The sequence below is a fragment of the Globicephala melas genome, chromosome 1 (assembly GCF_963455315.2).
Source record: "Globicephala melas chromosome 1, mGloMel1.2, whole genome shotgun sequence".
Classification (NCBI taxonomy): Eukaryota; Metazoa; Chordata; class Mammalia; order Artiodactyla; family Delphinidae; genus Globicephala; species Globicephala melas.
In genome coordinates, this window is record NC_083314.1 from 89,514,324 (window position 1) to 89,538,796 (window position 24,473).

General features: G+C 47.2%; 1 long non-coding RNA gene across 1 annotated transcript in view; it reads left to right on the plus strand.

Moving 5' to 3' along the window:
* Positions 1–24,473, plus strand: part of LOC132597510 (uncharacterized) — a 119,175-nt gene that overhangs the window by 17,868 nt on the left and 76,834 nt on the right. Inside the window, exon 2 of the long non-coding RNA XR_009564419.2 lies at positions 15,956–16,189. This is a non-coding gene — a long non-coding RNA (uncharacterized lncRNA). The remainder of the gene's footprint in view (positions 1–15,955; positions 16,190–24,473) is intronic.

The window sequence follows — 24,473 nt, forward strand, 5'->3', positions numbered from 1 at the left end:
ACTTCTCGGTCTTGCTTGGGTTTGCAGTATTGCTCAGAGAGGTGCTGAGGGACCAGTAAGGCATCGGCCCAGGTTCTAGACCAGCACTACCAAGACCTCTCTGGGGGTAGCTCTGTCCCTTCCTGCACTTCAGGGTCTCAGTCACCACAAACACATGCATACGAAGTAGGCAGTTAGCCCACGGTAGCTGGAAATTATGAAGTCCTTTAAGCCATGAAAAGGACTGAGAGTTGCATTGTATTTTGCAGCCTATAAAAGGGCTCGAGGATGAAGAAGGGAAGGGGGTAGTTTGGGCAGAGAAGGACCTGCCCCCGCATGCTCATGGTATTCTGTCTTGTTCTGTTTTTCTCCTGTTCTTTTCAGCACTATGATTCCATGATTCTAAAAGGAAATATTCTGTTTTCTGATTATAACCTTACTAATTATGGAGTTGAGCTAATAGCTCCAAGAAAAAAAATAAATTATAGGAGCTATTTGACACTGCATCTGCACATTCCCCCGACTGGCTGCTGAGATTGAAAAAAGTGGCTGGAATCCACAATCCACTTGGGTTGTTCACTTGAAACAGCCCACCTGCCGGCAGGCTTCCCCCAATGCCTGGTTAGCCAGCCCCAGGAGAGTCACATGCAGCTTTAAAAACATTCCAGTAAGAACACAGCTGAAGCTAAATAAGCCATAGCAGCCAGGACAGAGCTTCTTTCTTATCACAGAGAGATAATTGCCGGCTCTGGCTTTTTCCTAATACAGCGAGCAGCCTCCCCTCACAATATACCCAACTGCCGGGATGTCCTTTAATGATGAAGGGAACAATTCATGTGATCCTGCTAACAAGGGCTTATGGACTGCTGGGGTGAGGGCAGAGCTGGACCTTCCACAGCAAACATTTTCCTTCTGGAAGCAGCCCTGTCCTAACACTGGCTCTGGGCTCCTGTGATGCCTGTTCATAAATGATTCAGACCCTACTTTTTACAGAGCATTAAAGCTCTCTTTCTCCATCCTTCACTTGGGAGCACAAACAGCAGCCCGATCCTGGAATTTAATACCCAGTAAAGCTTTCAGGTTCAAGGATAATAAGGCAGCACTGTAAACAGCACACAAATCCCACGTCTAACCAGCAACGGTTGCCAGCTTGGCTGGGGCTCTGGGGAGATGGATGAGGGGGAGAAAGTGCTGCTGAGGACCTATCTGGGGGCTCCTTGGGAAAAGGTACCCCTTTCAGAGGTGCAGCAGCGGGTGGCCCTGCTAGGCTCCTGAGAAGCAGCTTTCTAAGTCTTTTATGAGCATAGGACCAGTTGATTTGATGCCTTCCAGGAAGGCCAGACACTTCCCAGGGCTGGTGGTTTCAAAGCCAGGCCACTGAGAAGGACTTTTGCTATTATCCCACCAACAACATTTGAGGCGGAAGCAGTGCGTGTTCCTCAAGGCCTGCACATATGCTCCTGCGGCCACTAGGAGGCTGGAATCTTGTTTCTTTGGCTTCTGTGAGTCTGAAGTAACAATACTATCTTTCTCAGTGGCCTCATAAATCTCGGCCATCATCCACAGCCCAGCCTGGACACTTTGTAAAGCTTTTTCCAACACTGCATCCCAGTTTTCTGAAGTCCAGTGGTAGTAAATTTCTATAACCTGTACAGTAAGTCCCCGACATACGAACGAGTTCTGTTCCAGGAGTGCGTTCTTAAGTCCAATTTGTTTGTAAGTCCAACAAAGTTAGCCTAGGTACCCAACTAACACAGTTGGCTATATAGTACTGTATTGTAATAGGTTTATAATACTTTTCACACGAATAATACATAAAAATCCAACAAACAAAAAATAAAGAAAACATTTTTACTCTTACAGTACAGTACCTTGAAAAGTACAGTAGTACAGTACAGCAGCTGGCATACGGGGACTGGTATCGAGGGAACAGGCAAGAAGAGTTACTGATGGGAGGAGGGAGAGGAGGTGGGAGATGGGAGAGCTGAAGGAACGTCAGCTATAGGAGACGGAGGGCAAGCTGCAATTTCACTCACGCCGGACCTTGATGGAACTCATGTTCGCATCTTTGAAAGTTTGCCCCTTGAAGGTTCGGATGTAGGGGACTTATTGTAATAATAATGGCGATGATATAGTGACAATAATCATGATAATAGCCAAGATTTAGTAAGCACTTACTTTGTGCCAAGTTCTCTGCTAAGTGCTCTTTTGTATGAACAATCTGTCCTTACAATAGCCTTATGAAGGAGGTCATGACAGTGAGGAAGTCGAGGCACTCTTTGTTTTTGGTTTCGTGTGTGTGTGTGTGTGTGTGTGTGTGTGTGTGTGTGTTAGTTCGTCTTCCCTCTACTGAGCTCCCTGAGGGGAGAAAGCATATTACACGCGTGGAAGGTGAGTGTTCGTGGTCCTGCTAGGCAAGAGCTGATTAATCCTCACAGCAGTGGCATGAGGGAGTCAGTGTTCTAGCCATTTTTCCAATGAGGTTCAGAGAGGTAAAGCAACTTGCTGACTGATCTCAAGTTACACAGCTTCTAAGTGCCACAGTTGGACGTAGAATGTAGATGTCTCGTGCCTTCTATAATCTGGTGGCTGAATGCACAATCCTACTACCATTTACCAGGTATATGACCTTGGGCTTAACCTCTCTGCATTTCAGTTTCATCATCTGAAAAATGGTAGGTGGAAATACCTACTCTAAAGTTGTGGTGAGGAAGGAATGAGGTAAATGCATGTATGGAGCTCAGAACAGGGTCCCTGGCACACAGTAAACAATAAATATTGGTTATTATTATGAGGGCTCCATGCGACGCAACAAATCTTTAATGAGCATCTATGATGTGACTCTGGACAGGGCACTGTATTAGGGGTTTCCCTGCTTTACGCCTCTTCTGCACTCTCCACGGTGCCTTGAAAAACATTAAGCATGTAGTAGCTGATCAGTAAATGCTTTCTGATGGATTTTTGCAATATAGCTGCCCCAAAGAGCTCTCCTGCCTATTATTGTGAATGTGTCCATCTGTCAGTATTTATCTTTCTTTTTCTCCCTCCTGCACCTGATTTGGGAATAACCAACGGCTGTGTGACAGTTCAGAGACCTGGTTCTGGGAGCCAGGTGACCTGGGGTCTGCTTTAGGTTCTACAATAATTTTGACCTTGTTAAGTTACTTCCACCTTTGCACTTCAGGGTTTTGGCTTAGGTGGTGTCTCAGGTACCTTGCAATCTTCAGTTCCTACAGAAAGTGAATGTTAAGGGAAAGGAGACCTTGCAATGCTCCCCAACTCTTAGCACTTGGACCTCAACTCTAGAAAGTGGCAGATATTTTAAATTGTTTTCAGCCAAGAAAGAGAATAAATGGATGTAAGAAAGCCCTCAGTATGGGTCAGCCCATCGCTCTACTCCTAACCATGGCCATGGCCATGCCCATGCTGGCCACACTCAGCATGCCCCCTTTCCTTTTGTAACCCCAGCTCAGATCAAGGAAGGATTCTGTGACTATATGTACGTGCACATGTGTAAAGTAGTTACTTTGAGAAATGTTGTGCTGCTGAGTTGGCCGTTGGCACCTTTGGCTGCAACTATTGGGAAGAAAGAGACTATGAGTGTTTAAAATTTGCTGAAGTTGGCTAAATTTGATCCACTTGTCGGGCTGCCTTCTGGGGACCCTTCTATGTGTGTGTATGACGTGTGTGTTGAGGGGAGGGGGTACAGTGGAGGGAGCTGTCAAACCATATGCTTCATCTGAGCAAATGGAGAATGCAGCCTGGCTCAGTCCAGGAAGTTGGGTGTAAAAATCAGCACAGAAAGTTGATATTGCTCAGGTGAGAGGGAAGAAGGGGGTCTCTCCATCCTAGATATTTGAGGTTTTCCCTTCAGGTGTGTTGCCATGGAGAGGGGCAGCAGAGCCTAGGCAGAGCTCTCCAGGAACTGGTGAGAGACCCTGCAGGTGCAAAGTTTACCTGGGAAGCAAGAGCTGGAATCACATGACAGGACAAGGGAGGACATGCAGTCGTTCTTAGAAATTTGGGAAAATGATACAACCTCCTAACCACTCCTTCAGCCCCCTTGGGAGTTCCTGATTTTCAGTTCTCTTTGAGATACTTCTTATAAGAGAAAAGGTCTTCTCATACTCTTTGAATTAGCTGCTACTAAATCCTTGGTTGAAAAGGCGGTGGATGTACCCGGCCAAGTATGAGAGAAGGACGTGGGAGGAGAAAAGGTGGGGAGGACGTCTCCTACTCTGCTGAGGGCAGGAGAAGCTCAGGGGCAGCTGGACCTTCTTGTCTCCCCAGTCTGAATTTGTACTTTACCCTAAGAATATATATCTTAAAGAGTGCACTGAAAGAGAATGCTTTCAAGAGTTGCCTTCTACCTGCCAAAACGTGGTAATGAGTTTGCCAGGGCCAAGTCCCATTGTGGAAATCTTTGTGAGGGATGGCTCGAATTAGGATCCTGATCTCCTGTCAAGTCCCTGGAGTACACCTTGTTCCAGCAGGTAGGGCCTGGGCTGTGAGGTTTCCTCGCCCTCCGCAGGGATCATGGAGCTGCAAAAGGGAGTAGGAGGGAGAACGGTAAAATCTGGGAGATCTGTGAACTGGCAAAACGAGCGAGGGCTAGAGCATCTAGAGCAGCAGACCTAGGGGCATCTTCTGAACCAATTTAGACGAATGGGGTCAGCTCCAGGACTAGGCTACAGGGCCCACCTTCTTTCTCTGGGAAACCTTCCAGAAACTCTCGGCACTGCCCTCAGCCCTGGTACATCCACCAGTCTTAGCCTTTACCATAGCATATGGAAATGACTCGACAGTATGTCTCCCCATCTAAACTGAGGTATGCCTGAGGGGCTGTGTCTTCCTTATCCTGCACTTCTGTGCCTGGCAAGTGTCAGGGGTGCAAGAAGTTAGTCAAACTGAAAGCATAAGACATAGCAGGCACAACACAAAGGCTGTCTTCTTTCCCTTTTGTACATTGTCACAAATGACTTCTGACTCTGAGAATGAAGACCACTCACTGTGAAGATGTTCCAGCCCATGTCAGCTTCTACCTGTCCCCTCCCGCCTTTCTGCACCCCCAGCCCCTCCTCAGTCTCCTGGCCTGGGCTCAAAGAATGAGACCTAACCGAGCTGAGCATACCTGAGCTCCATGTGTAAATTCCAAAGCCGAGAGAGAGAGAGACCGTCAGGGGGACCCTCCACTCTGGGCTGTTCCCCTCCATTAGCTCGCAACGCTGAGAGTTGGCCGTAGAGCCCCACTCCTCGACACCCCTCTCCCCTCTTATGAACCCCAGCTCAGATGGAGCAAGGCAGAGCTACTGGGCTAAGAAATTCTCTCTGCTTCCTGCCAAGGAAGGAAAGCGGAAGCAGGAACCTCTTCCTCGGGGGGCAAATTATTTAATCACTTGTCTTTCCCCTTGAATCAATGCAACGAATGCACATCTTTTGCCTCTTCCTCCTTTCCCCTCTGCCCATCAGCTTCTTATTATTCAAATTGCCTCTTCCGGCTCTTGTGCTCTCACCAGTGTCAGCAGTGACTTTACCTGGGGAAGGCTGGCCCACATTGCAAGCCAGCTCTCATCTTCCTCTTCTCATCATCTTTCTCCCACCCCAACCTCTTTCCCCTTCCAGGTCACAGTCAGCCTGTTCTGGAGTGATACCAGCTTTGGGGGACTGGAAATGCCAGTACCTACTTGTGTCACATAAAGGGAAGGCCCTCGAGCTACCTCTGAGAGGGGACTTCAGAACAAAGAGGTGGGGTCCGGGGGAGGGAGAGGGGAGCAGCAGAGTCATCTGTCATGGTTAAATGGAAATTTATTGCTATAACCCGAGGGCTATAGAAAAGCTTCAGCTAGGCTGACAAAGAGAACACGAACACCAGCAATTGCTAGAAAAACAAGCTACAGCCCCAATTCAATCTATTGGCTGGTGGTTCTTATTTCTAAGGTGAGGGGGCACTGGGTCCCCCGGCTGCTGTGAGGCCTGGGTAGCCTGAGGTCAGATGGCATAAAGCACTGGGCTGCCCGTCTCTCTGATGGCCTCGTAGGTATCAGCTCTGGAGAGCTGCTGACCAGGGGTCAAGTGTGAGGTCTTCTGCCTGTCTCCTCCCCTTTCTGTGAGGCTGGGGCAAACCCTCCCTGGCCATTGTGCTTACACTTCAGGAGAGCTCCACCAACAAACCCGGATAGTGTTTACGAACTGCCCAGCACTTGCCTAGACACCACGGGCAACGCGAAAGTGTGTGACGTGTCTCCACCTCTCTAGCTGCTTGCAATCAGTTGAGGAGAGAAGACTAAGCCAATGACTGAAGTTGAGAGGACCTAAGGGCTCGATGTGGAGTGTGCAAAACAGGACTGTGAAGAAGAGAGGGCTCCAGCTGAGCTAGGAGTCAATTAATCAATGAACTCCTTAAACTGGACAGGAATTTACAAAGTGCTTTTATACAAAGCTTACCTTATTTTGGTATTCTGATTCTTATGCCAACATTTCTGTTGTGGGCCATCATTATTTCACCATTTTAAAGATGGGGCAACTGAGGTTGAGGAAATTTAAGCCATAAGTTGATTTGAACACCAGTGTTACGATTTTGAGTTCCCTACTCCTTTCATTATATTGTGTCAAGGATTTAAAGGAGACAGACTCAAGGTAAGTAGGATTTAGATTAATGAAAAGTAAAGAGAATGAAAATTCAAGGAGGAGAAATGGCATGAGCAGGATGTACACTTGGCATATAGCAGAGGCTTAAGAGTATTGAGTGAAGGAATAAATATACAAATGAATTCAAGAATGCCCCATGTCCTGGAAGAAGATAGAGAGGGGAACAGCGGAGTCATTTAAATGGAAATTTGTTGCTATAATCCCGGGGCTAGAGAAAGGCTTTACTAGTGTCCAGGGCTTGTACTGAAGAACGGTGGGGGAGAAAGGTGAATGAATGGGGTGTGGCTGGAGTATGGAGGCCTGAGGATCTAGGCAGAGGAGTTTGGGTGGATGAGAGAGGCCCAGAGAGAGCCACTGAGATTCTGGAACAGGGGCATTTCCCCCAAAGACAAGAGAGTCATGCCCACCTCTGTATATCCATTCCTAGCCAGATGCCCTACCCAAGGGCACAGTGGCATAGAGGCCAGACCACTGTACTCACAGTCAGAAGATGACAGTTCGGAGCCCAGATCTGTAGCTTCTAGACCCTAGGCAAGTCTAATAACCTCTCCAAACTTTAGCTTCCCCCTTCTTCAGAGCTCAGCTGAAATGCTACTCCTCTGATGCTGTAAGTCAGACCCTCTGTCATACTTTATCTTATGGCGCCCTCTACTTCTCCCCTGTGGCACTTATCACTGTTGTAATTAGTTGTCTAATACCTACAGGTCCAGGAGGACAAGGGTTGTACTTGTCACGGTCAGTGCTGAATCCCTAGCACTGAGCATGGGACCGGGAATAGTTCTCAAGAAATATGGGCTTAATGAATGAATAGATTTGTCAAATGGGTATAACAATGTTAACCCATGGAGCAACTGGGAAGATCAGAGGTCATCTTGTGTGTTCTTTGTAAAGCAGTAGGTAAACGGGAGAGTTGGTTGTTATTAGGACCCCGATAAAGACCATGTCAAGAGTCTAGAGGCAGGGAGGACCTCTAGTGTCAGTCATCCAGGGGGATGTGAGGATGGAGAGGGGTTGACGGTGTCAGACATTTGGGAGAAAGAATGACAAAGTACAGTGCTCGGCTATCCATATATAGAATGGAGGAGAGAAGAAGCTCTTAAGGTTTCCAGCCAGAAAGATTAAGAGAATGGAAGTGTCCTCCAGGGCAAAAGTGGGCGGGATAGGAGAGCCTCCTTCCTTAAGGGTTCTGCTGGCCTCCTACTCTCCCTCTCCAAAGCTTTGACTGACAAAGAGTCTTCCCTTTCGGTACTACCTCTGTCCTATCTGTCTCTGACTCCCTATCATTCTGTTTTGACGTTTCTTCGTCTCTTTATATTTTTTAGTCTCTGCCCCTCCCTGCCTCTGACCCCACCCTGCACCTTCTATGTTGTCTAACTTGTCTTCCTCTGCCTCTTCCCAATATCTGTAGTTCCCTTTGGCCCTCTCCCCGCCTTCACTTCCATTCTCTACTGAGTGCTTTTCCCTTTGAATGTTTATCTCTTCCAGCCTCTCTTTCCTGCCACCCGTCTGCTGCTTCTGGCATCCTGGTTGCATATTGAGATATGCCAGGTGGATCAATGTCAACAGTGAAGATTTCTTTTGGTCCATCTTCTCTCAGCCTTTGCACCCCACCATCTACTTCTGGTCTCCCATGTTCCCCCTGTCTCCTTTCTCTGTGAATTCAGAGACCACACGGACACCTGCCAATTAGTGAAGCAGGCCCCGGAACTGACAATCCTTCACCCTCTTTTATATCCCTTTCGGTGAATCTCCCTGTTCAACCTGAGCTTTCCATCCGGGGATTCAGCCTCCATCCCCTGACCTAGAATGCCCACAGCTGTCCCCTTCTCTGCCCTGCTTAACTCTGGCCTCCCTCCTTCTTCCTAACCTGATAATGAGGCAAATATCTCATTGCCTCTTCCTGTCTTAATTTAATGCTTTGTACATTTGTCTTCACATCAGAATGCCTGTCTAGAATCAACTGTCAGGGGACATAGACCTAGCTAGTATCACTCTCTTTCAGTCTAGCCGAGTGTTACACGAAAGCAGGCTCTTTGTAAGCACTTCTGAGACTAATGTTCATGAGGTTGCTGATAAAGTAAGTGAGATGAATCATGGCAATGTTTCTGGAACCATGCCTGCCACATAATAGGTATTCAATAACCATTAGTAGACGCTTAATCTGAATGATAATGTTAATTGGTTTTCAAGCCTCCTTTTTCTGATAGCAAATAATGGAAACCAACTCAGCGGAGCCAACTGAAGGAGACTCTATGGGGTGTAGATGACCCTGGACCCAAGAGCAGGGCATAAATTTGGTTTTCATTAGAGTCAGGACCAGGGGCTAGGAAGCCATCAGGGCCTGGGACAACTACTGCCCCGCTGTGTGGTGTCATCTCTCCTTCTGTGCATTTGCTTCCTTCCTCTCTTTCTTCTGCAGACAAGCCTCCTCTGCCCTCTTGTGTGCGTGGCAGAATATGGTCACCCCTGCCTCGACGTCAGTCTTCTCTCTAAGCTCCAGAGCCACCAACCCGTGTTCCTGTTCTTCAAGTCCATGTTTGTAGAAGAGAAATGTGATTGCCCCAGTGGAGGTTAAGCACCCCCTCTGGCCCTTCAGCTGTCACATTCCACAAACATAGGCACAGGAATGTTCCCCTCCAGAGTGACTGGAGCAATTCTTAAAAGGGTATGTGTTGGTGGAGGGAGAACAGGACAGACACAACAGAAAGTGTCTCTTACCTAAAATACAGTAGAAAGAATGAAGTCTGTCAGATTTGACATACCCATGTCAGTCAAAGTGAGCTCTCTCATCCGATTTCCTTGGACTTGTGCATCCCAGTTAGGGATCACTCTATGAAATCTGGTCCCCAGATCGGTGCTGGACTCAGCTCATCCAAAGTGAGGAAGGAAGTACCAGCACACACCTAGATTCGTCACCCTGGCCGGGTCCTTTAGGTCCAACCCAACTCATTTCCTATCTACCCCAAGGAAGGGAGGTTGTTCATAAACCCTAGACAAGCCTGAGCGGCAGTTCCCTCACAGAAGCCGATTACAAAAGCAAAAGCACTTCAGCTCCTGGCGAAGATAAAGAGAAGCATCTTCCCACACTGGCTGCAGCGATGGACAGGTTTGCCCTTCTGCAAGTGATTACTTTGGCTCAGATAAGAAGCCCAAGTGGCTGGCTACAGATTTCCTGTAATCTCTTTCCTAGAATTTGAACTCAAACAACCCCAATCACCCTCCCCATCCCACCCAGCCCCCAAGCTTTTGCAACATCTACTTTGTGATGTCCTCTGAGAAGAAACAACGTTTGGGCCTCTTGGAAGTCCTGGGGGCTCTGGAAGCACTGGATACTGGGAAAAAGCAAAGTCCACCTATCAATATGGTTAAGAACTCAGGCTTGGGGTAGACACAATGGGGTTTGCATTCTTGTAGGTTACTCAGTAGTTTACGAAGTATTATTTATACTTTAAAAAGTCACGGGGAAACTTAAGAACTTTGTGAATTTCTTTACATTTGTTTTATGGTCTAGTTTAGTTTTTCTTTTGCATTATATTTCAAGGGAATATCAATCTTTTCAGCGCCTTAGGCCTCTCAATACTGCATCCTTCATTTATTAAATATGTGACCTGGGTCAACAAGTAAGGTGGGGCAAATTATATACCAATCCCATTGGGTTATTCTGACGATAAAATGGGATAACCTTGTGAGCCTGTAGCCCAGCTTCTGGCACATAGCAAGCACTCTCTGAATTGTATCTTTTACTACGGTTTCATAAGCTCTGAGAAGAGAAGGGGTTTTGAACATAGGGACCTGGAGCTGGCAAACAGCCACGTCCTGATAAGCATTGTTCTATGGGCGTGACGGGTGTGGACTGTGCGCCAGGCTAGGTCCTGTAGAACCTGGTGAGAAGTACCTGAGGTTTGGGGTGGGGTCCGTTCAGGGAGCAGAAGCAGGAGGAAGGTGGGCTGTCCTGTTTTCCCCAATACTTCAACATCTAGAAAAATATGCTAAAAATCCAGTGCTAACATCTTACATCCCACTTGGATTGACTCTTTCTTGTTCAGTTTCTCTCCTCACCTTAGGATCCACATGGTAGATATCATCTTGTCTCTAGAAAAGGCTGTTCTCTGGCCCTGGCCTGACCTTTAGGAATCCCTTTCTCGGAGTTGGCATGCCCTCTCTCATCCTTCCTTCATCTGTTTCTTACTCTACACTGTCAGGAAGTTCTTTTTCAAGTCCCCCCTAAGGACTGGGGTTCTCTCTGAGTCTCCTGAGATTGTAGGGTGCTGGGAAACTTTCCAGATTCTTGTCTTGGTAAGAGAACTGTTTAGTTGATTCATTCATTCACTCATTCATTCATTCATTCATTCAGCTATCTGTGGGCCTTTACCAAGGACAAAGCTCTGTGCTGGGCAATGGGTGTCTAGGCCTTTGTGAAACACTTAATCTGTCCTGACTCACTGAGTTGCCAGGGAAGGGGGTCTACCACTAAATCCTGCTTCTCCAAGTGGTAAGGGAGGGGTCCCTACACCTCAGATTCATTCTTGCTCCTAAACCCACTGGCTGATTCTCTAATTGAATAGCTGCACACGGAGAAAATGTTGTTAATATCTTCAGCACCCGCCTGGACTTTCAGGCAGGGGATAAATATTCCTTTGTGTGATAATCGGCTTTCCGGGATTATCCACATTTTCCAGTTTCTCAAATGAAACTCAACCTGGATGCTTTTAGGCAAATAGAATCCTTGCATTTGCATAAATGATTAAATCTGGCCTTACAAATCGGGATAGGGTGCTTCCTGGTTCCCTCAGTGTCCCCGACTCACGGGCCGTGGGACTGCAATATGTGGAAGAGCAGGGCCTTTGCCCCCCAGCCTGTGGACAGCAGGCCCAAGGTCGTCAGAGGTTAGTTAGGTGAAGAGCTCTGGTTTTGGAGCTCAGTCCCAGCTCTGTCATTATTAACTGTAAAGACTTGGGCAAGGTCCTGAATTCTTTGTGTCTCAGTTATCTCATCCAAAAAATGGGGCTAATTGTTCCGAACGGTTGTAAGGATGAAATGAGATCATGCAGGTATAGCCCTGAACACAGTGCTTGAGCCAGAGTGAGCACTGGGTAAGTAAAAACAACAACAATTAGTACTTCCATGGTGGAGGAGGCAGCAAGGGCCTGGAAACTGCCTCGTGTTCTGGGATTTGTTGGCCGGTGCTGTGAAGATGGCTGCCGTGTGCTGTAGCGGGAAGGGGGAGAAAAGGAAAAACTGCATTTATTAAGACAGACACAGTGCTAGGTATGTTATATGCTTTCTCACTTAACTTTCAAACACCCCACAAGGTGGGTATTATGGTCTCCCCATTCTAGGAAAGGAAACTGACAGAGACTCTAGTAACTTGTGCTAGGATCGTGAGGCCAGAAGGGGCAAGCAGGATTTGAAATCATGTCTTCCTGACCCCACCTCATTCCCTGTCTACCTCAAGGAAAGGAGATTCTTTTTTTTTTTTTAATTGAGGTATAATTGACGTACAACATGGTATGTTTCAGGTGTACAACATAGTGGTTCACAATTTTTAAAGGTTATAGTCTGTTCATAGTTATGAAATATTGGCTGTATTCCCTGTGCTGTACAATATATCCTTGTAGCTTATTCGTCTTATACATAGAAGCTTGTATCTCTTAATTCCCTACCCCCTATAAGGAAGGGAGATTTTTAAACGCTAGCAGGAGAAAAGAGAAGAGTAGATATGTTGCTTTGTCTACTCAGGTCTGGATCCTCTACACATACCATCTGCCTTAACTGCTGAAGTTGTTATTTCCCAATTTTGCACATAAAAACAGTGACGCTCAGAGGAGACAAATGGCCTGGCCTGGGACAGAGCAGGCATGGGGCTGTCTGCCTGCCAGGCTGTTCCTCCCTCCTGAGTGGCTGGAATTGCCCTGCTCTGCTCTGAGCTGCCTGTGTGACCTTGGGCAGGTCCCCTAACTCACCTACAATGCAGTTTTTTTTTTTTTTTTTACCAGTTAAACGGAAGAAGATAAAAGCTGCCCTGCCTGCTCCTTAGAGCTTCAAGGAGGCTCAAATGAGATAATGGATGTGAGAGGGCTTTATAAACTGGAAAGATCTGTGGAGATGGAGGGGATATTACTATCACTCCATAAAACCTCCACATGCACCACATTCCACGTCCCTCCTGATGCTGTCGCCTGACTCGAGTGCTTTTAGAGGCTGCCAGATTGTCTTCCTGTCTCCTGGCACCAGAGAGGAAGGTCCCCCTGCCTCCCCACAGTCCCCGTGCCTCACTACAGACCCTCAGAGTAGAATGGATGACGGAAGCTTGAACTGGACTTGGCCCTTGAGGGACTGAGCTCCAAAGCTCCCTGAGCTGACGGAACCTATGTCCAGGGGGCCTCTGGCCCCTCTCGGGTCTGCAAAACACCTTCGCAGGGTGAGGCTCCGCTGGGACCCGCTGGAGTGCCACTGTGCTCCCCAAAGCCCCAGCCCCTGGCTGGCTGGCTCCTATCCCAAGGCACTCAGACTTTCCATTGTAAGTTGCTTTCAATGGACAGCTTAGAAGAAATAACCTCACGCACTTTAATGACTCCTTTTAAAATAGTTTCCTGAACCTGCTCTCTCTTCCTTCTCTCCTTCCTTGCCCTCCTTAACCCGTGACACAGCTGCCCTGGTCTTCCCATCAGTGTGGCCACATCCCGGGCCCTAATGAAGCCTTCTAACTGGACTGTTTCCCTTTGAGGGTTGGTTTGACACCTGAGCTGTAAGAGATTGTAAACATTATCTCATCCAACCTTGGCATGTTACAGATGAGGAAACTGAGGCCAGAGAAGAGTGCTTAATCAAATGCACCCAGTTTGTCGGTGCCCTTTATCCTTCCAGGAGGATCCTGGTGGGATGGGGTGGGAAGGGGTAGTGGGGTGGTGGTGGCAGAAGGGTGTTCAGATGCTTCTCATTTGACAAGACCAGATCAGATGGCCTTAGCTACCTAGTATCACTCCCCACCCCCTCCAAATATCAGGACAAAGTGCACTGAAAGTGACAACGGTGTGTGCATGTGTCTGTCTGAGTGTAGGGGAGTAAGGAAGTGGGGAGTGGGACTGACGCTAAAGAGAGAATTCACTGAGTGCAAAATGACCAAAATGACCAGAGGGAGAAATGGGAGACTTGGCCATAGTCCTCCACAATATTCTGGAATATTCTACATATACTCCTATATGGAGGCATGCATCCTGGATAAAATGATCTCAGGAGTTTTCCTTTCCCTGAAACTGGTTTGTGCTTATTTGCTGAATCCAGTTTCTAAGCTGGGAGAAAGGTTGCTTGGTACCTTGAAACTTTCTGGCTACTCAGGAAACGTTAAATAACCGTTATGACCAGTTGTAGCATGAAGGAATAAGCTGCATGAAATCCCATTTTCCTACCTGCTCCCATGATCAAAAAGACAAAGCAAATGAGATTATTTCCTCCCTGCCCAGAGACAATCTCATTGCCTCTGCTCCATTGACTACATAACCATGAGGGGCGTTATTGCCATCTCTTCATAACAGATGTGAAACAAACTTTATGAGAGGCGTGAAGAGTTGTTGTTCAAACTCAGTTGTAAACTCCACAGTGAAATGAATCAAAGAATCAAAGCCTTCTTCCCCTCTGCCTCCAGGTTGGAGGTGCTCCCCCGAGCCCAGTGTGGATCAGGCAGGGGAACAGTTTCCTTCAGCTTTTTATTTTTTATTTATTTTATTTTTTATTTTTGCGGTACGTGGGCCTCTCACTGTTGTGGCCTCTCCCGTTGTGGAGCACAGGCTCCGGACGCACAGGCTCAGCGGCCACGGCTCATGGGCCCAGCTGCTCCGCGGCATGTGGGATCCTCCTGGACCGGGGCACGAACCCATGTCCCCTGCATCGGCAGGCGGACTCTCAACCACTGCGCCACCAGGGAAGCCCAACCCTTCAGCTTTTTGAATAGAGGCTTGGGCCCTGCTACGGCTCTACTACACCAGGCCCTGAGCAGGTCAGTGGGGCAAGCACAGAAGGACGGACCCACCTGCACTAGGGCTGTATGGACACAGCCTGCGGTAAGCATGACCAGACCCAGACAGTGTTCCCTTGGCAAGATGATGTTTGGACTCCTTTTCAGTTGGTGCAATTACTTATAGACACGTTTGAGAGCTTTGGGGGAAGAGTGGAGGGGGGACAACTGGTGGCAGGTCTTGCCTCTTCCCTGTTTACCCCCAACAATTCAGTGCTGGCTCCAAACTTGCTTATCCCACCTGGTGAAATGAAAGCCCTACAGTCAAGGAGGATGGTCTAGCAAGTATCTATAACTGGGACATGCCCTACCTTCGACTGCTTTATCTCTGAGCTTTCTTCTTATCACCCAACCACCACCCACCTGCCCACCCAGTTCCAGTGAGGCTCAGCAAAGCACTACATTCTCTCTGCCTTCTTACATCTCCAGGGATATTTTAACTTCTCTTTATAGATGGCATCTGAGGTAGCGGCCTGGCTGGTCTGCCCTTGATTCCGCCCAACTTGCAGGTCCTGCACCTTTCTGGATCTGCTTGGGAATTCTGATCCTTGCTTTGTGAACCCTGATTCTGTTTTCTCTCCTGAGACTGATGCCAACCTGTCTCTAGCTCTCATTTGATTCAGCTCTCCTCTTCCTATACCCATTTTGCTCTTCTTTCTGCCTTCCTGGCACTGGCCTCCCAAGGTCGCAGCTAAGTTCAGATCTTTGTTCTCCTATACAGATCACTCTTCTTCCTGCCACCAAGTACCCTGTTTATCCAGAGAACATCTCTGGCCAAAATGGAGTAGCCGGGCAGCTGGCTTCCCAAGGTTTGGTGCTCTGCTGCCCCCTGGGGGTGCACATTCTACAGGACAATTTGGGTAACTCTAGTTTCCACTTCTAGTATAAACCAAAGGAAAGCTTTGAAGTCAACATTCTTCTGTCATCATCTTCCCCTTCTTCCCTCCTGCAACTGCTTCTAAGCCCAAAGATGTTTTCTCCAGTTGCACAAGTCCCCTGCAGAGGTCAGGTGAGGATGCCATGGTCTTCCTTCCAGCTTGGGGATGGGGACCTGTGGAGAGAAGGCTGGTTCCTTCCAGGCTGCCAGATCCTTTCGTCTATAGAGAAAGCAATCATTATAGATTTACTCCAGCCTGGGCTCTGCTAGAATAAACACACATGTGCATATAACACCCATATGCCAAAAATTCAATTTCGGCAAACAACCAGACCCTGCTAATTAAAATGTCTAATCCATTTAAATGAATGCAACAGTTCATTTAGCCAGACAGTAATTGTGTGATTTGAATACTTTTCCTTTTCATTCCCATCTAGTTGGCTGGAAGACTCATTTTCTGGGCGGGCTCCAAACCTTGCGATGTTGAAATGGATTTCATTGCTCAGCTTCCCTCCACAGAAGACCTTCCCCACCAACTGTTATTGATGAGATGGACCCTGCTTTCAGGAAACGTCAACCTATTGGATTACTTCTGGTTTAAACCACGCTGATGGAGAAACACACAGCTTGGGTCAAATTTATCCTCTCCTTGGAATGCTGCCTCTCTGCAGGTGCCTCTCCCTGAATTTCTGCCTGGGATGGGAAGATTTGGGGCTGTGGTTGTCTCTTGTGTTCCCATTCCTGCTCCTTCCAAAGGCTGCCATATTACCATCAGGGCCAGAGAGAGAAAGATAGACAGAGAGAGAAAATCAAAGAGAGTTAGGGATCGGGATACAGGGAAAGAGAGAAGGAGATCTTTTGCCTGTACAATTTGAGTATACAGAAGAGAAATATCACAGACATATCTGTCATCACAAGTGTGCAGACCCAGGGTCTTATGGCTCCTGCCTGCCCCTCTACCTGGTCTACTCTTCATCTCCTGACTCTCGTCCTGAAACATTTATTGAGTGTCTACTCCATGTAAGGCCCTGAGGTGGTTGCTGGAAAGAGATAAAACAGGAACATAAATAAGTATAAGTAAACAGTGCTGGGCGCCATGACAGAGGTATGAAAAACTGCAGCTATGGCTCCAGCATGCCCACATAATGGCATGGGGGGCCCTAGCTGGACAGGAGGAGACGGTAGGGCCCTTGAAGTGGTGTTTGCATAGCAAGAAGGCTGTCTTCACGGAGATTCAGGAGGAGATCCAGGCTTTGGGGGTTCTGAAGCTTTTTAATTGAGAGGGAGGTTATTTAAGAAAAAGAAAATAAAATTGTGAGTAAAGAACTAAGTATAAGATCAAAGATTTATTTCAAGTAAGAAAACAGATCAGAATAAATGATATCTTTTTATTTTTAAAGCTGGCAATACCACAAACACCACAAAATCCAGAAAAATAATGGAATTGGAAAATGAATTAGCTGACTGACACATCTCTGCAGTACTTTCTCCCTGCAGTGTTTGGTTGCATGCTCTTCGATGCTTCTTTCTGTGATAACCGTTTTGAAATTTATTTTCTAAAGAGAGAGTAGAAAGAGAACTCTGTCTTCTGGCACAGTTGATCAAAATTTATTTTTTATTGTTGATAGTTGTGATTCATAAAAAATGCGATTCCCCACACAGATGTACTTGTTTTCGTGATAGTGTTCCAGGCCTGTGCTCTGCAACTTTGGCATTGTGATAAATTCAGCACGAGAGCCACCTTGGGTTCTGTACCCTGTGTCAGGGTGCCAGGCGATTTGGCACAGTGAGTGCAAAGTGTCCTCCCTGAGTCATTGCTAGGCAATAACTGTATGTCAAACTGTGAACTAGAGAAATATAACTGACTGAACTAAAAGCTTTCCCGATCCAACTTCCCCTGGGCTGGATCCCTAAGTGCCCATGGCCCCTCTGGCATCGCTGATTTGAGGGGATGTGTGATGGAAGGAGATAGTCACGTTAACCAATTTTGGTTAAAATATTTTACTTTAGAAAGTTTTACAAGAACATAAGGTCATGGGAACACATTGCCAGGGCCTTTCCCAGAACTTCCAAGGGGTCTGAGAAGTGAGGGGCCTTGATGCATAAGACTTCAATGGCAGCAGAATAGATCTATCACTGCTTAGATTATAAACTTATCTGGGATGGTGACGGCAATGGAAGGAAAGATGAATCCCTCCCTGCTCACCCCTTGGAGCCCAAGAGAAAGTTTTGCACAGTAACTAAGGGCATAGATTTTTAGGCTTGGTAGTTCTGGGTTCAAGTTCTGGTTCTTCAATTTAGATGTTCTGTGACTTTGGGCAAACCAACTAAACCCCAGCTTTCTCATCTGTAAAATGGGGATAGTAATCAAATTGATACGACAGATAAATGTAAAGTAAAGTAAGTACTAGGCAGTAAATGCTGGCCGGTTTTGATTTTTCAGAGAAAGGAGAGATAGCTTCCAGCTTCTGGGGCAACAGAGTGAGGGTGGAGGGGAGAGTTCACACCGATGACATAGTTACCCTATATCTCTCTGAATTCTTTATCCCTCTCTCTGCTAGGACTTGACAAATAGGAGAGCAGCCTGGCGGAGTGTTGGCTGGTACCAGGCTGAAGCAGTGCTCTTTCAGGCACGCACTGGGTCCTTGCATGAGAGAATCATGCTCCCTGGGCCTGAAGGGTCACCCCCAGCACTGGCTGCAGCTGGCTGACTTGTCATCACATCTGAGCAGGCTCTTTCTAGGAGCTGGTGGAAGCTGCCAGCAAGGGCTGGCCTCCAGAAGGCTGATGGGCAATGCAATTTATTTTATGCTGAAATGACATCGAGACAACAGTGCTTCTTGCAGGAGACAGTTTGGGCTCTTTAATTGCTAGCCTAGGGGCAGGGGGAGCTGTCCCCCTCTCTCCTCTCAACACCTGCCAGAGTAGCAGGGATGGCAGCAGCAGGCCTTTCTGGGAAAGAGGCTCAGATCGCCCTCTCCTATCGGCCTACCTGCAGCCTTGGCCCACAGTCTTGTGCAGCACTTCTTCCAAGCCAGGCAGGAACCAGAGATGACGTGATGAGGGGTCCAAAGCATTAGTCAGCCTGGATGTGCCGTTGTGCCCAAAGGCTTCTACCTCGTTTGGATCCAGCACTATTCTGGAAGTTTCTGCCCATCGATTCAGGAGATTGTTGCAAACCCAACAAATCATTAATGGTATTTCTTGCACGTCCATTTTCAAGATACAAAAAATAGAGGCATAGAATGTTTCAGACTGGGCAAAATGGAACTTAGGATCTACTATCATACGTTATATTTCTCATGCGAAACCCCGCCTCCCTCTCATTTGCCTGTATTTGCACCTTTATTACAGTTGCATAGTGCCTAATACGGTTTTTGGCGCATCAATTTTTACTAATTTTTTTGACTGGCTGATTGCATTCTGAGATGAATAATAATTTGGACCAGGTAATTAATTTCTATTACTTTACTGTGAGGAGGAAAGAACACGAGTGTATGTCTTCATTCATTCACTTATTCATTCTACAAAAATTTACAAAGTGCTTACCCACATCCTAGGCACTGTACTGTGTGCTGGAGATAGAACAGCAAATAGCTCAAGGAGCTACAGTCTCATGAGAGACAGATTAAATGCTTTAACACATTACCTTAGGGGAAGTACCTTGTTCTGTGGGAACACCTTCTAAGGGCACTTAACCCAGACAAGGGGTGCAGGGGGTGGTGATCGGGGAAGGCTTATTAGAGGTGTTGAAGTCTCAGTGGGACCTGAGGGAAGTGTGGGAGTTAGCCAGGTGGAGAGGGGTGGAGAGGGGAAGGTGAGAAAAATCCACGGTCCAGGACACCACAGAGCTTCTGGCCTAGGGAAAGAGTTGGGCAAAGAGAAAATGGTGATTGTAATCGTGTGCACGTACTGGGACAGGGGAAGGATGGTGTGCAAGGGAGCTTCTACCAATTAAATGTCTTCAGAGACAAACAACTGAATTGACTCCAGGCAGCCCAAGATAAAGGCCACTATGACTGTTCACAGGATCAAAGGGAAACCTGCACAACCAGGGCAATCCCAGGGTCCTCACTAGTAGATCCTCCTGGATCTTATCTCCAGGACAATGGAGATGCGCTCCAGCTGCCTGGTCTCTGTGTGCTCAAGTCTTCATCTTCCTGGGAAGAAGAATCTGATTTTCCCAGATTAGGTCAGGCATCTCTACCCTTGGACCAATCAGGCATGGGCAGGGAACAAGCGTGTGGAGAAGACATGGCCAACGGGGGGTCCCTTTGAATCCTACAATCAACTCCATGCTTCATTCTGTTTTTTAGAGTGTGAATAGGAAGGGAGGTTACATCACTAAGAGCAGGTGCAGCAAGGAGGTAGGAAGTTAGGGAAGGTTTCATAATGCCTTCACTGAGTCTTCACGGGCATGGTGGGGGGACAGTCTGGCATTTTTTTGCAAGGTCCATGGGTTTCTTTTTCTCCATGCCAAGCACCCCTCCCCATGACTGGATCTCAAACAACTGCTAGACTTCAGTATGTCTTCCAGTGTCTCTGACAAACTCTGGAAATGACTGCATCCTGAGAATTTTCCAAGGCTGCGACTTGAGGAGGTTGTGGGGAGGGAGGAAGGTACGTGTGGAAGGGTGGGGCAGTGGAGGAACACTCTAGACATCTGGGGGGTTAAGAGAAATGTGTTCCTTTCCTAAGTCTAATTTGGGTTTATCCAAGTGAATAATTTCTCAGGCAGCCAGGAGGAGCTATAAACCCCGCGAGACCAGGGCTGCTCAGAATTCAAGCCGTAGCTGTGACAGCTTCAAATTGGAATCAAGCTCAGCCTTGGGGCCTGTGGGGTCCTTCACTGCTTCACTCTACCCACCAGGCCCAGGACAGAATTCCCAGCGGCTGAGAATTGTTCTGTCATGTCTTTGCAGGCACATGAAAGGGGCAGAGGAGTCTTTAGCTACTCATTCCTCTTCACTTACTTACCAGGCAAGTGGCTTGACACCCTCTGGCCTGGAGAGTGAGAAGGAACCTGGCTCTGAATAAACACCTCTTCTTGGGCAGGACCTCCTCGGGCCCCTTCCTCCCGCCCATGGGTGCTCTTGGCCAGTTGGGTGGGCAATTGCTCTTAATCTTTTAGAATCATAGACAATCAAATCTAGAGGACTCCTAAGATATATTTATTTAGTGTATTTTTAATTTTATAGGAAAGGAAGTTGTGCCCACAGAGGGGATGAGATTTGCCCAAGGTCAATCAGTTAATTTGTGACAGAACTGGCACCAGAACCAAGACCTCTCAAAGCTCAGTCACACCGTCACTTACATTGCCTCTCACACCTCTGCTTCCCGTGGCAGGACTGAATGTGCTGAGACCCCAGAGCCAGCTTTCACTTTTGCTGCCACCTTCCCTAAAGGCCAGAGTTGTTTTCAAGCCAGCTCTGGGGTAAGGAAGAACTCTTGAACCTCCCTCCCTTCCATGAAGCATTTTTCCTAGGATTGGGAGCTCCTGGGTCAAAGAGTGAGACCCAGACTTTGCTGAGGAGAAGGATCCACCTGATTTTAAGAACATGCTCCTTAGAGCTTTACCACCAATTTAAGAAGCTCCTATTCCCAGGCCCTGACTGACCCTGAGGACAAGTGTCCCATTAGCAGAGGCCCCTCAACATGTCTGAACAACAGAAGAGAGAGAGAGGAAGTGAATTGATGGGGTTAGGTCTTTCGTCAGATTGGGGACTTGGACTTTGGGCAGTTTTGTATGGACAGGGTGGTAACAGCAGTGGTCCAAGCTTCTATCGATATCCTGGACATCCATGGGTGACGTGACCTGTTCAAGGCCATCTGCTTTGCCTCCTCTCAGCACCTACAGGCCCTTCAGATGAGAGAGGATCTGAGCCTCTCAGGGAGAGCTTCTTCAGAACTTGAAATACCTACCTCACATCTCCAGGGACAATGATTTGATCCCTTCCTTAGGTAGTGGTATATTCCACCTCCCCTCTTTTTGATAGGGGACAAAGGGGAGTGATCAAAAGGAGAGAGAGAAGAGTTTCAAGATTTTTTTATATGGTGGATTTTGTGTGTGTGCAAATGTGCATAGGTGTGTGCAGACCTGTGTGTACTTTGTGCATGTGTGTGCTTGCTCCAGGCCAGCTCATGATGAACAGCAACAGTCAATACCCAGAGACATGCCTTGTTCCATTTTCTCTGATAGTTTTTGGGTAAATACAGTACCTATCAGGCATGGTGATGAGCCCCACTTGAGGGCCAAACTGGGTTCCTCTTTACTTTAGGGACAAATGACAATGATATACTGTAGGGACAAATGACAAAATAATTTTCTTTCCTCACCAATCCTTCCAGAAATGATAATAGCTCATACTATTGGGCAGGTGCTCTGTGTTAGGCACTCTTCTAAGCTCTTCACACACTGGGAATTAACTCATTCATCCTCATAAAGACTCTCTGCAGGTAATTTTATTTGCCTCATTGTACAGATGAGGAAACCGAGGCACTGAGAAATTAAGTAACTTGTCCAAGTCACATTGGTAGTAAGAGGTGGAGACAGGAATTGAACTCTGGCAGTCTGGCTCCAGGCCCTTGTTCTTAGCTGCATATGATTCCCCTCTTCCTCCTCTGCCTCCTCCATTCCCGCTCCCCCTCCCTCCTCCTCCCCCTTCTTCTCCTTCTCCTTCTCTTTTTCCTCCCTCTCCCTCTCCCTCTCCTTCTCCTTCTTCTTTTTGATACTACTTCTTAAGGCTCATGCCTGAATAACAGCTCTGATACCCACTGCTGTAGAATCTGAAAGCTGCAGGGATGAAAGGGAGCCTAAAGTATGTCTAACCCAATATTCACTTGGGATGGATGCGTCAGGGAGAAAACTGCCCTAGATACATCCTCCAGCCACCACCCAGCTATGTAATTTCTGCGATACTCAATCACTGTTCTTGGCCACCCACCTGCCTCCCCCAAAGTCCATAAATCACAGGCCATTCTTACTGACAGATAGTAAGTAAGTAACCTGTCCCTAATTCAGTGCCAAATTCCCTCTACAAGACCCACCGTGCAGTTGTGCAGGCAATGTTGAACAGCCTGCAGTGATGGGAACCTTGCTGTCCCATAGAACAGATCCTTGCCTCTTAGGATAATTGTGATTATTGAGAGTTGTGGCTTGCACTGAACTTAAATCTGCCTTCCTGTAGCCACCTGCCTACAGGTGGAACAGATCTGGGCCCTCAACCACAGAACAACCTTTTCAGTATTTGGAGAAAGTCTTTACCTACACCCAGAATATTCTTTTTCCCAGGTGACACCTTCTCAGTTCTTTCTATGACAGTTTCAGGGCCAACCTAGTCTCTCAATAGCTTGTCCATATTCCTGTTAAGTCATCACAAGTTTGGCCTCAGTAAGAACAAAGCATAGCAGGGTGGTCCCCTCCCACCTTGCAGAGGTTCTTGAATGAAGCTTAAGATGAAAGTCAGTCTTGACAAACTTCATCCCAGACTACTTAAAGGGCTTGTGATTGATCCTCTGAGGCATCAGAGGAAATATTTGCAGCTCCCCATAGGAATCATTTGAAGCTCTTTAAAAAATAGTAGAAATTCTTATTTAATTGGTCTGTGTATGCAGTGGGGATATTAGGATTTTTAAAATTCTCCAGGTATTTCTAATGTACAGCCGAGGTTGAAAACCAGTGGTCTTACCAAGGCCACACTAGAAGGTAATTTTTATGAGCTCAGAGGCTTGGTCTTTTGATTCACTGCTATATTCCCAGCAACAACATAGGTACCTGGCATATAGGAGATCTTGCTCAAAAGCATTGGTTAATGAATGAATGGATCCTTTGCACATTGCTGTGTATACTCATCATTTCATTAAGTCTCCCTGGTAAAGTGATGATTGAAAGACATCGAGAGACCATCTCTGCCTTGCATGGGGAGGGCTGGAGGTGGTTATGTCTGGGCCCTGGCCAATACACGGTTAAAATCATCTAAGTAGGACAGAACAGAGCTTATTGGCACATGGGAAGGGCTCTTGGGTCATAGAGACTGTGAAGGAGGCTGGCTTGAGAACTTGGTGACAATTTTGTGCTTAATTAACATGGCTCCAGCGGGATCAGGAACAGAATTTAATGGTGGCTAAGATTACCCACAGACGGGGGAGAGGGTCAGCTCAGATCAAAGGAAGCAGCTGGAGGCATGGAATAAGGCCTTGCTGAGAAGAAGCGGCAGAATATCTCCTTTCACAGTCTGGAGTTTTTGTGAGGCATTTGAGACAACTGCGCTCAGAGAGGCATGGGGAGGGCCTGTAGAGCAGCTGTACCCGAAAGTCTGGGTGCTCTCCCTGCATCTAGGGTACCACCTCCATGGAGAACTAAGAAGCTCATCCTCTCCCTACCCTTCTACCTGCCATTCTGTGTTGTGGGGGGAGCCATATAGTGGTTTCCAAGGGGGAAGAATCAACACAGAACCCACGTACAGGGAATGAAGGAAGGAGGCTGAGTAGTAGAGGAAAGAGTATAAACCGAGAGCACAAGGGTGATGGGGGTACTGGGCACAGGAGTCATGGGGTAGGAAGAATCTGTTAAGGAGCAACTTTCTAAAGGGCAAGCATTGTGGGACTATTATAAACAAAGGAAGGTATGTGGATGGATAGAGAGGATTTGAATGTGCTTTGAGATAGGCAAGGTGGAAGGTCCAGAGGCTTTCCCTTGGTAGCAGAGACGGGGCACTGCTAATGTGTACATTACCTCATTTAATCCTCACAACTTCCCTATAAGGTAGAGGGTGTCAACCCCATTTTACAGATGAGTATGCTGAAGCTCACAGAGACTGAGTAACTTGCCTAAGGTCACCAAACCGAGTAAGTGCAGAGTTGGATTACACATAAATTTGTCTGTCTCAGAAGCCTGAGTTCAGAGAGGGAAGCATAGATGGATGGAGAAGGCTTAAAGAAGCTAAGTCTATATTG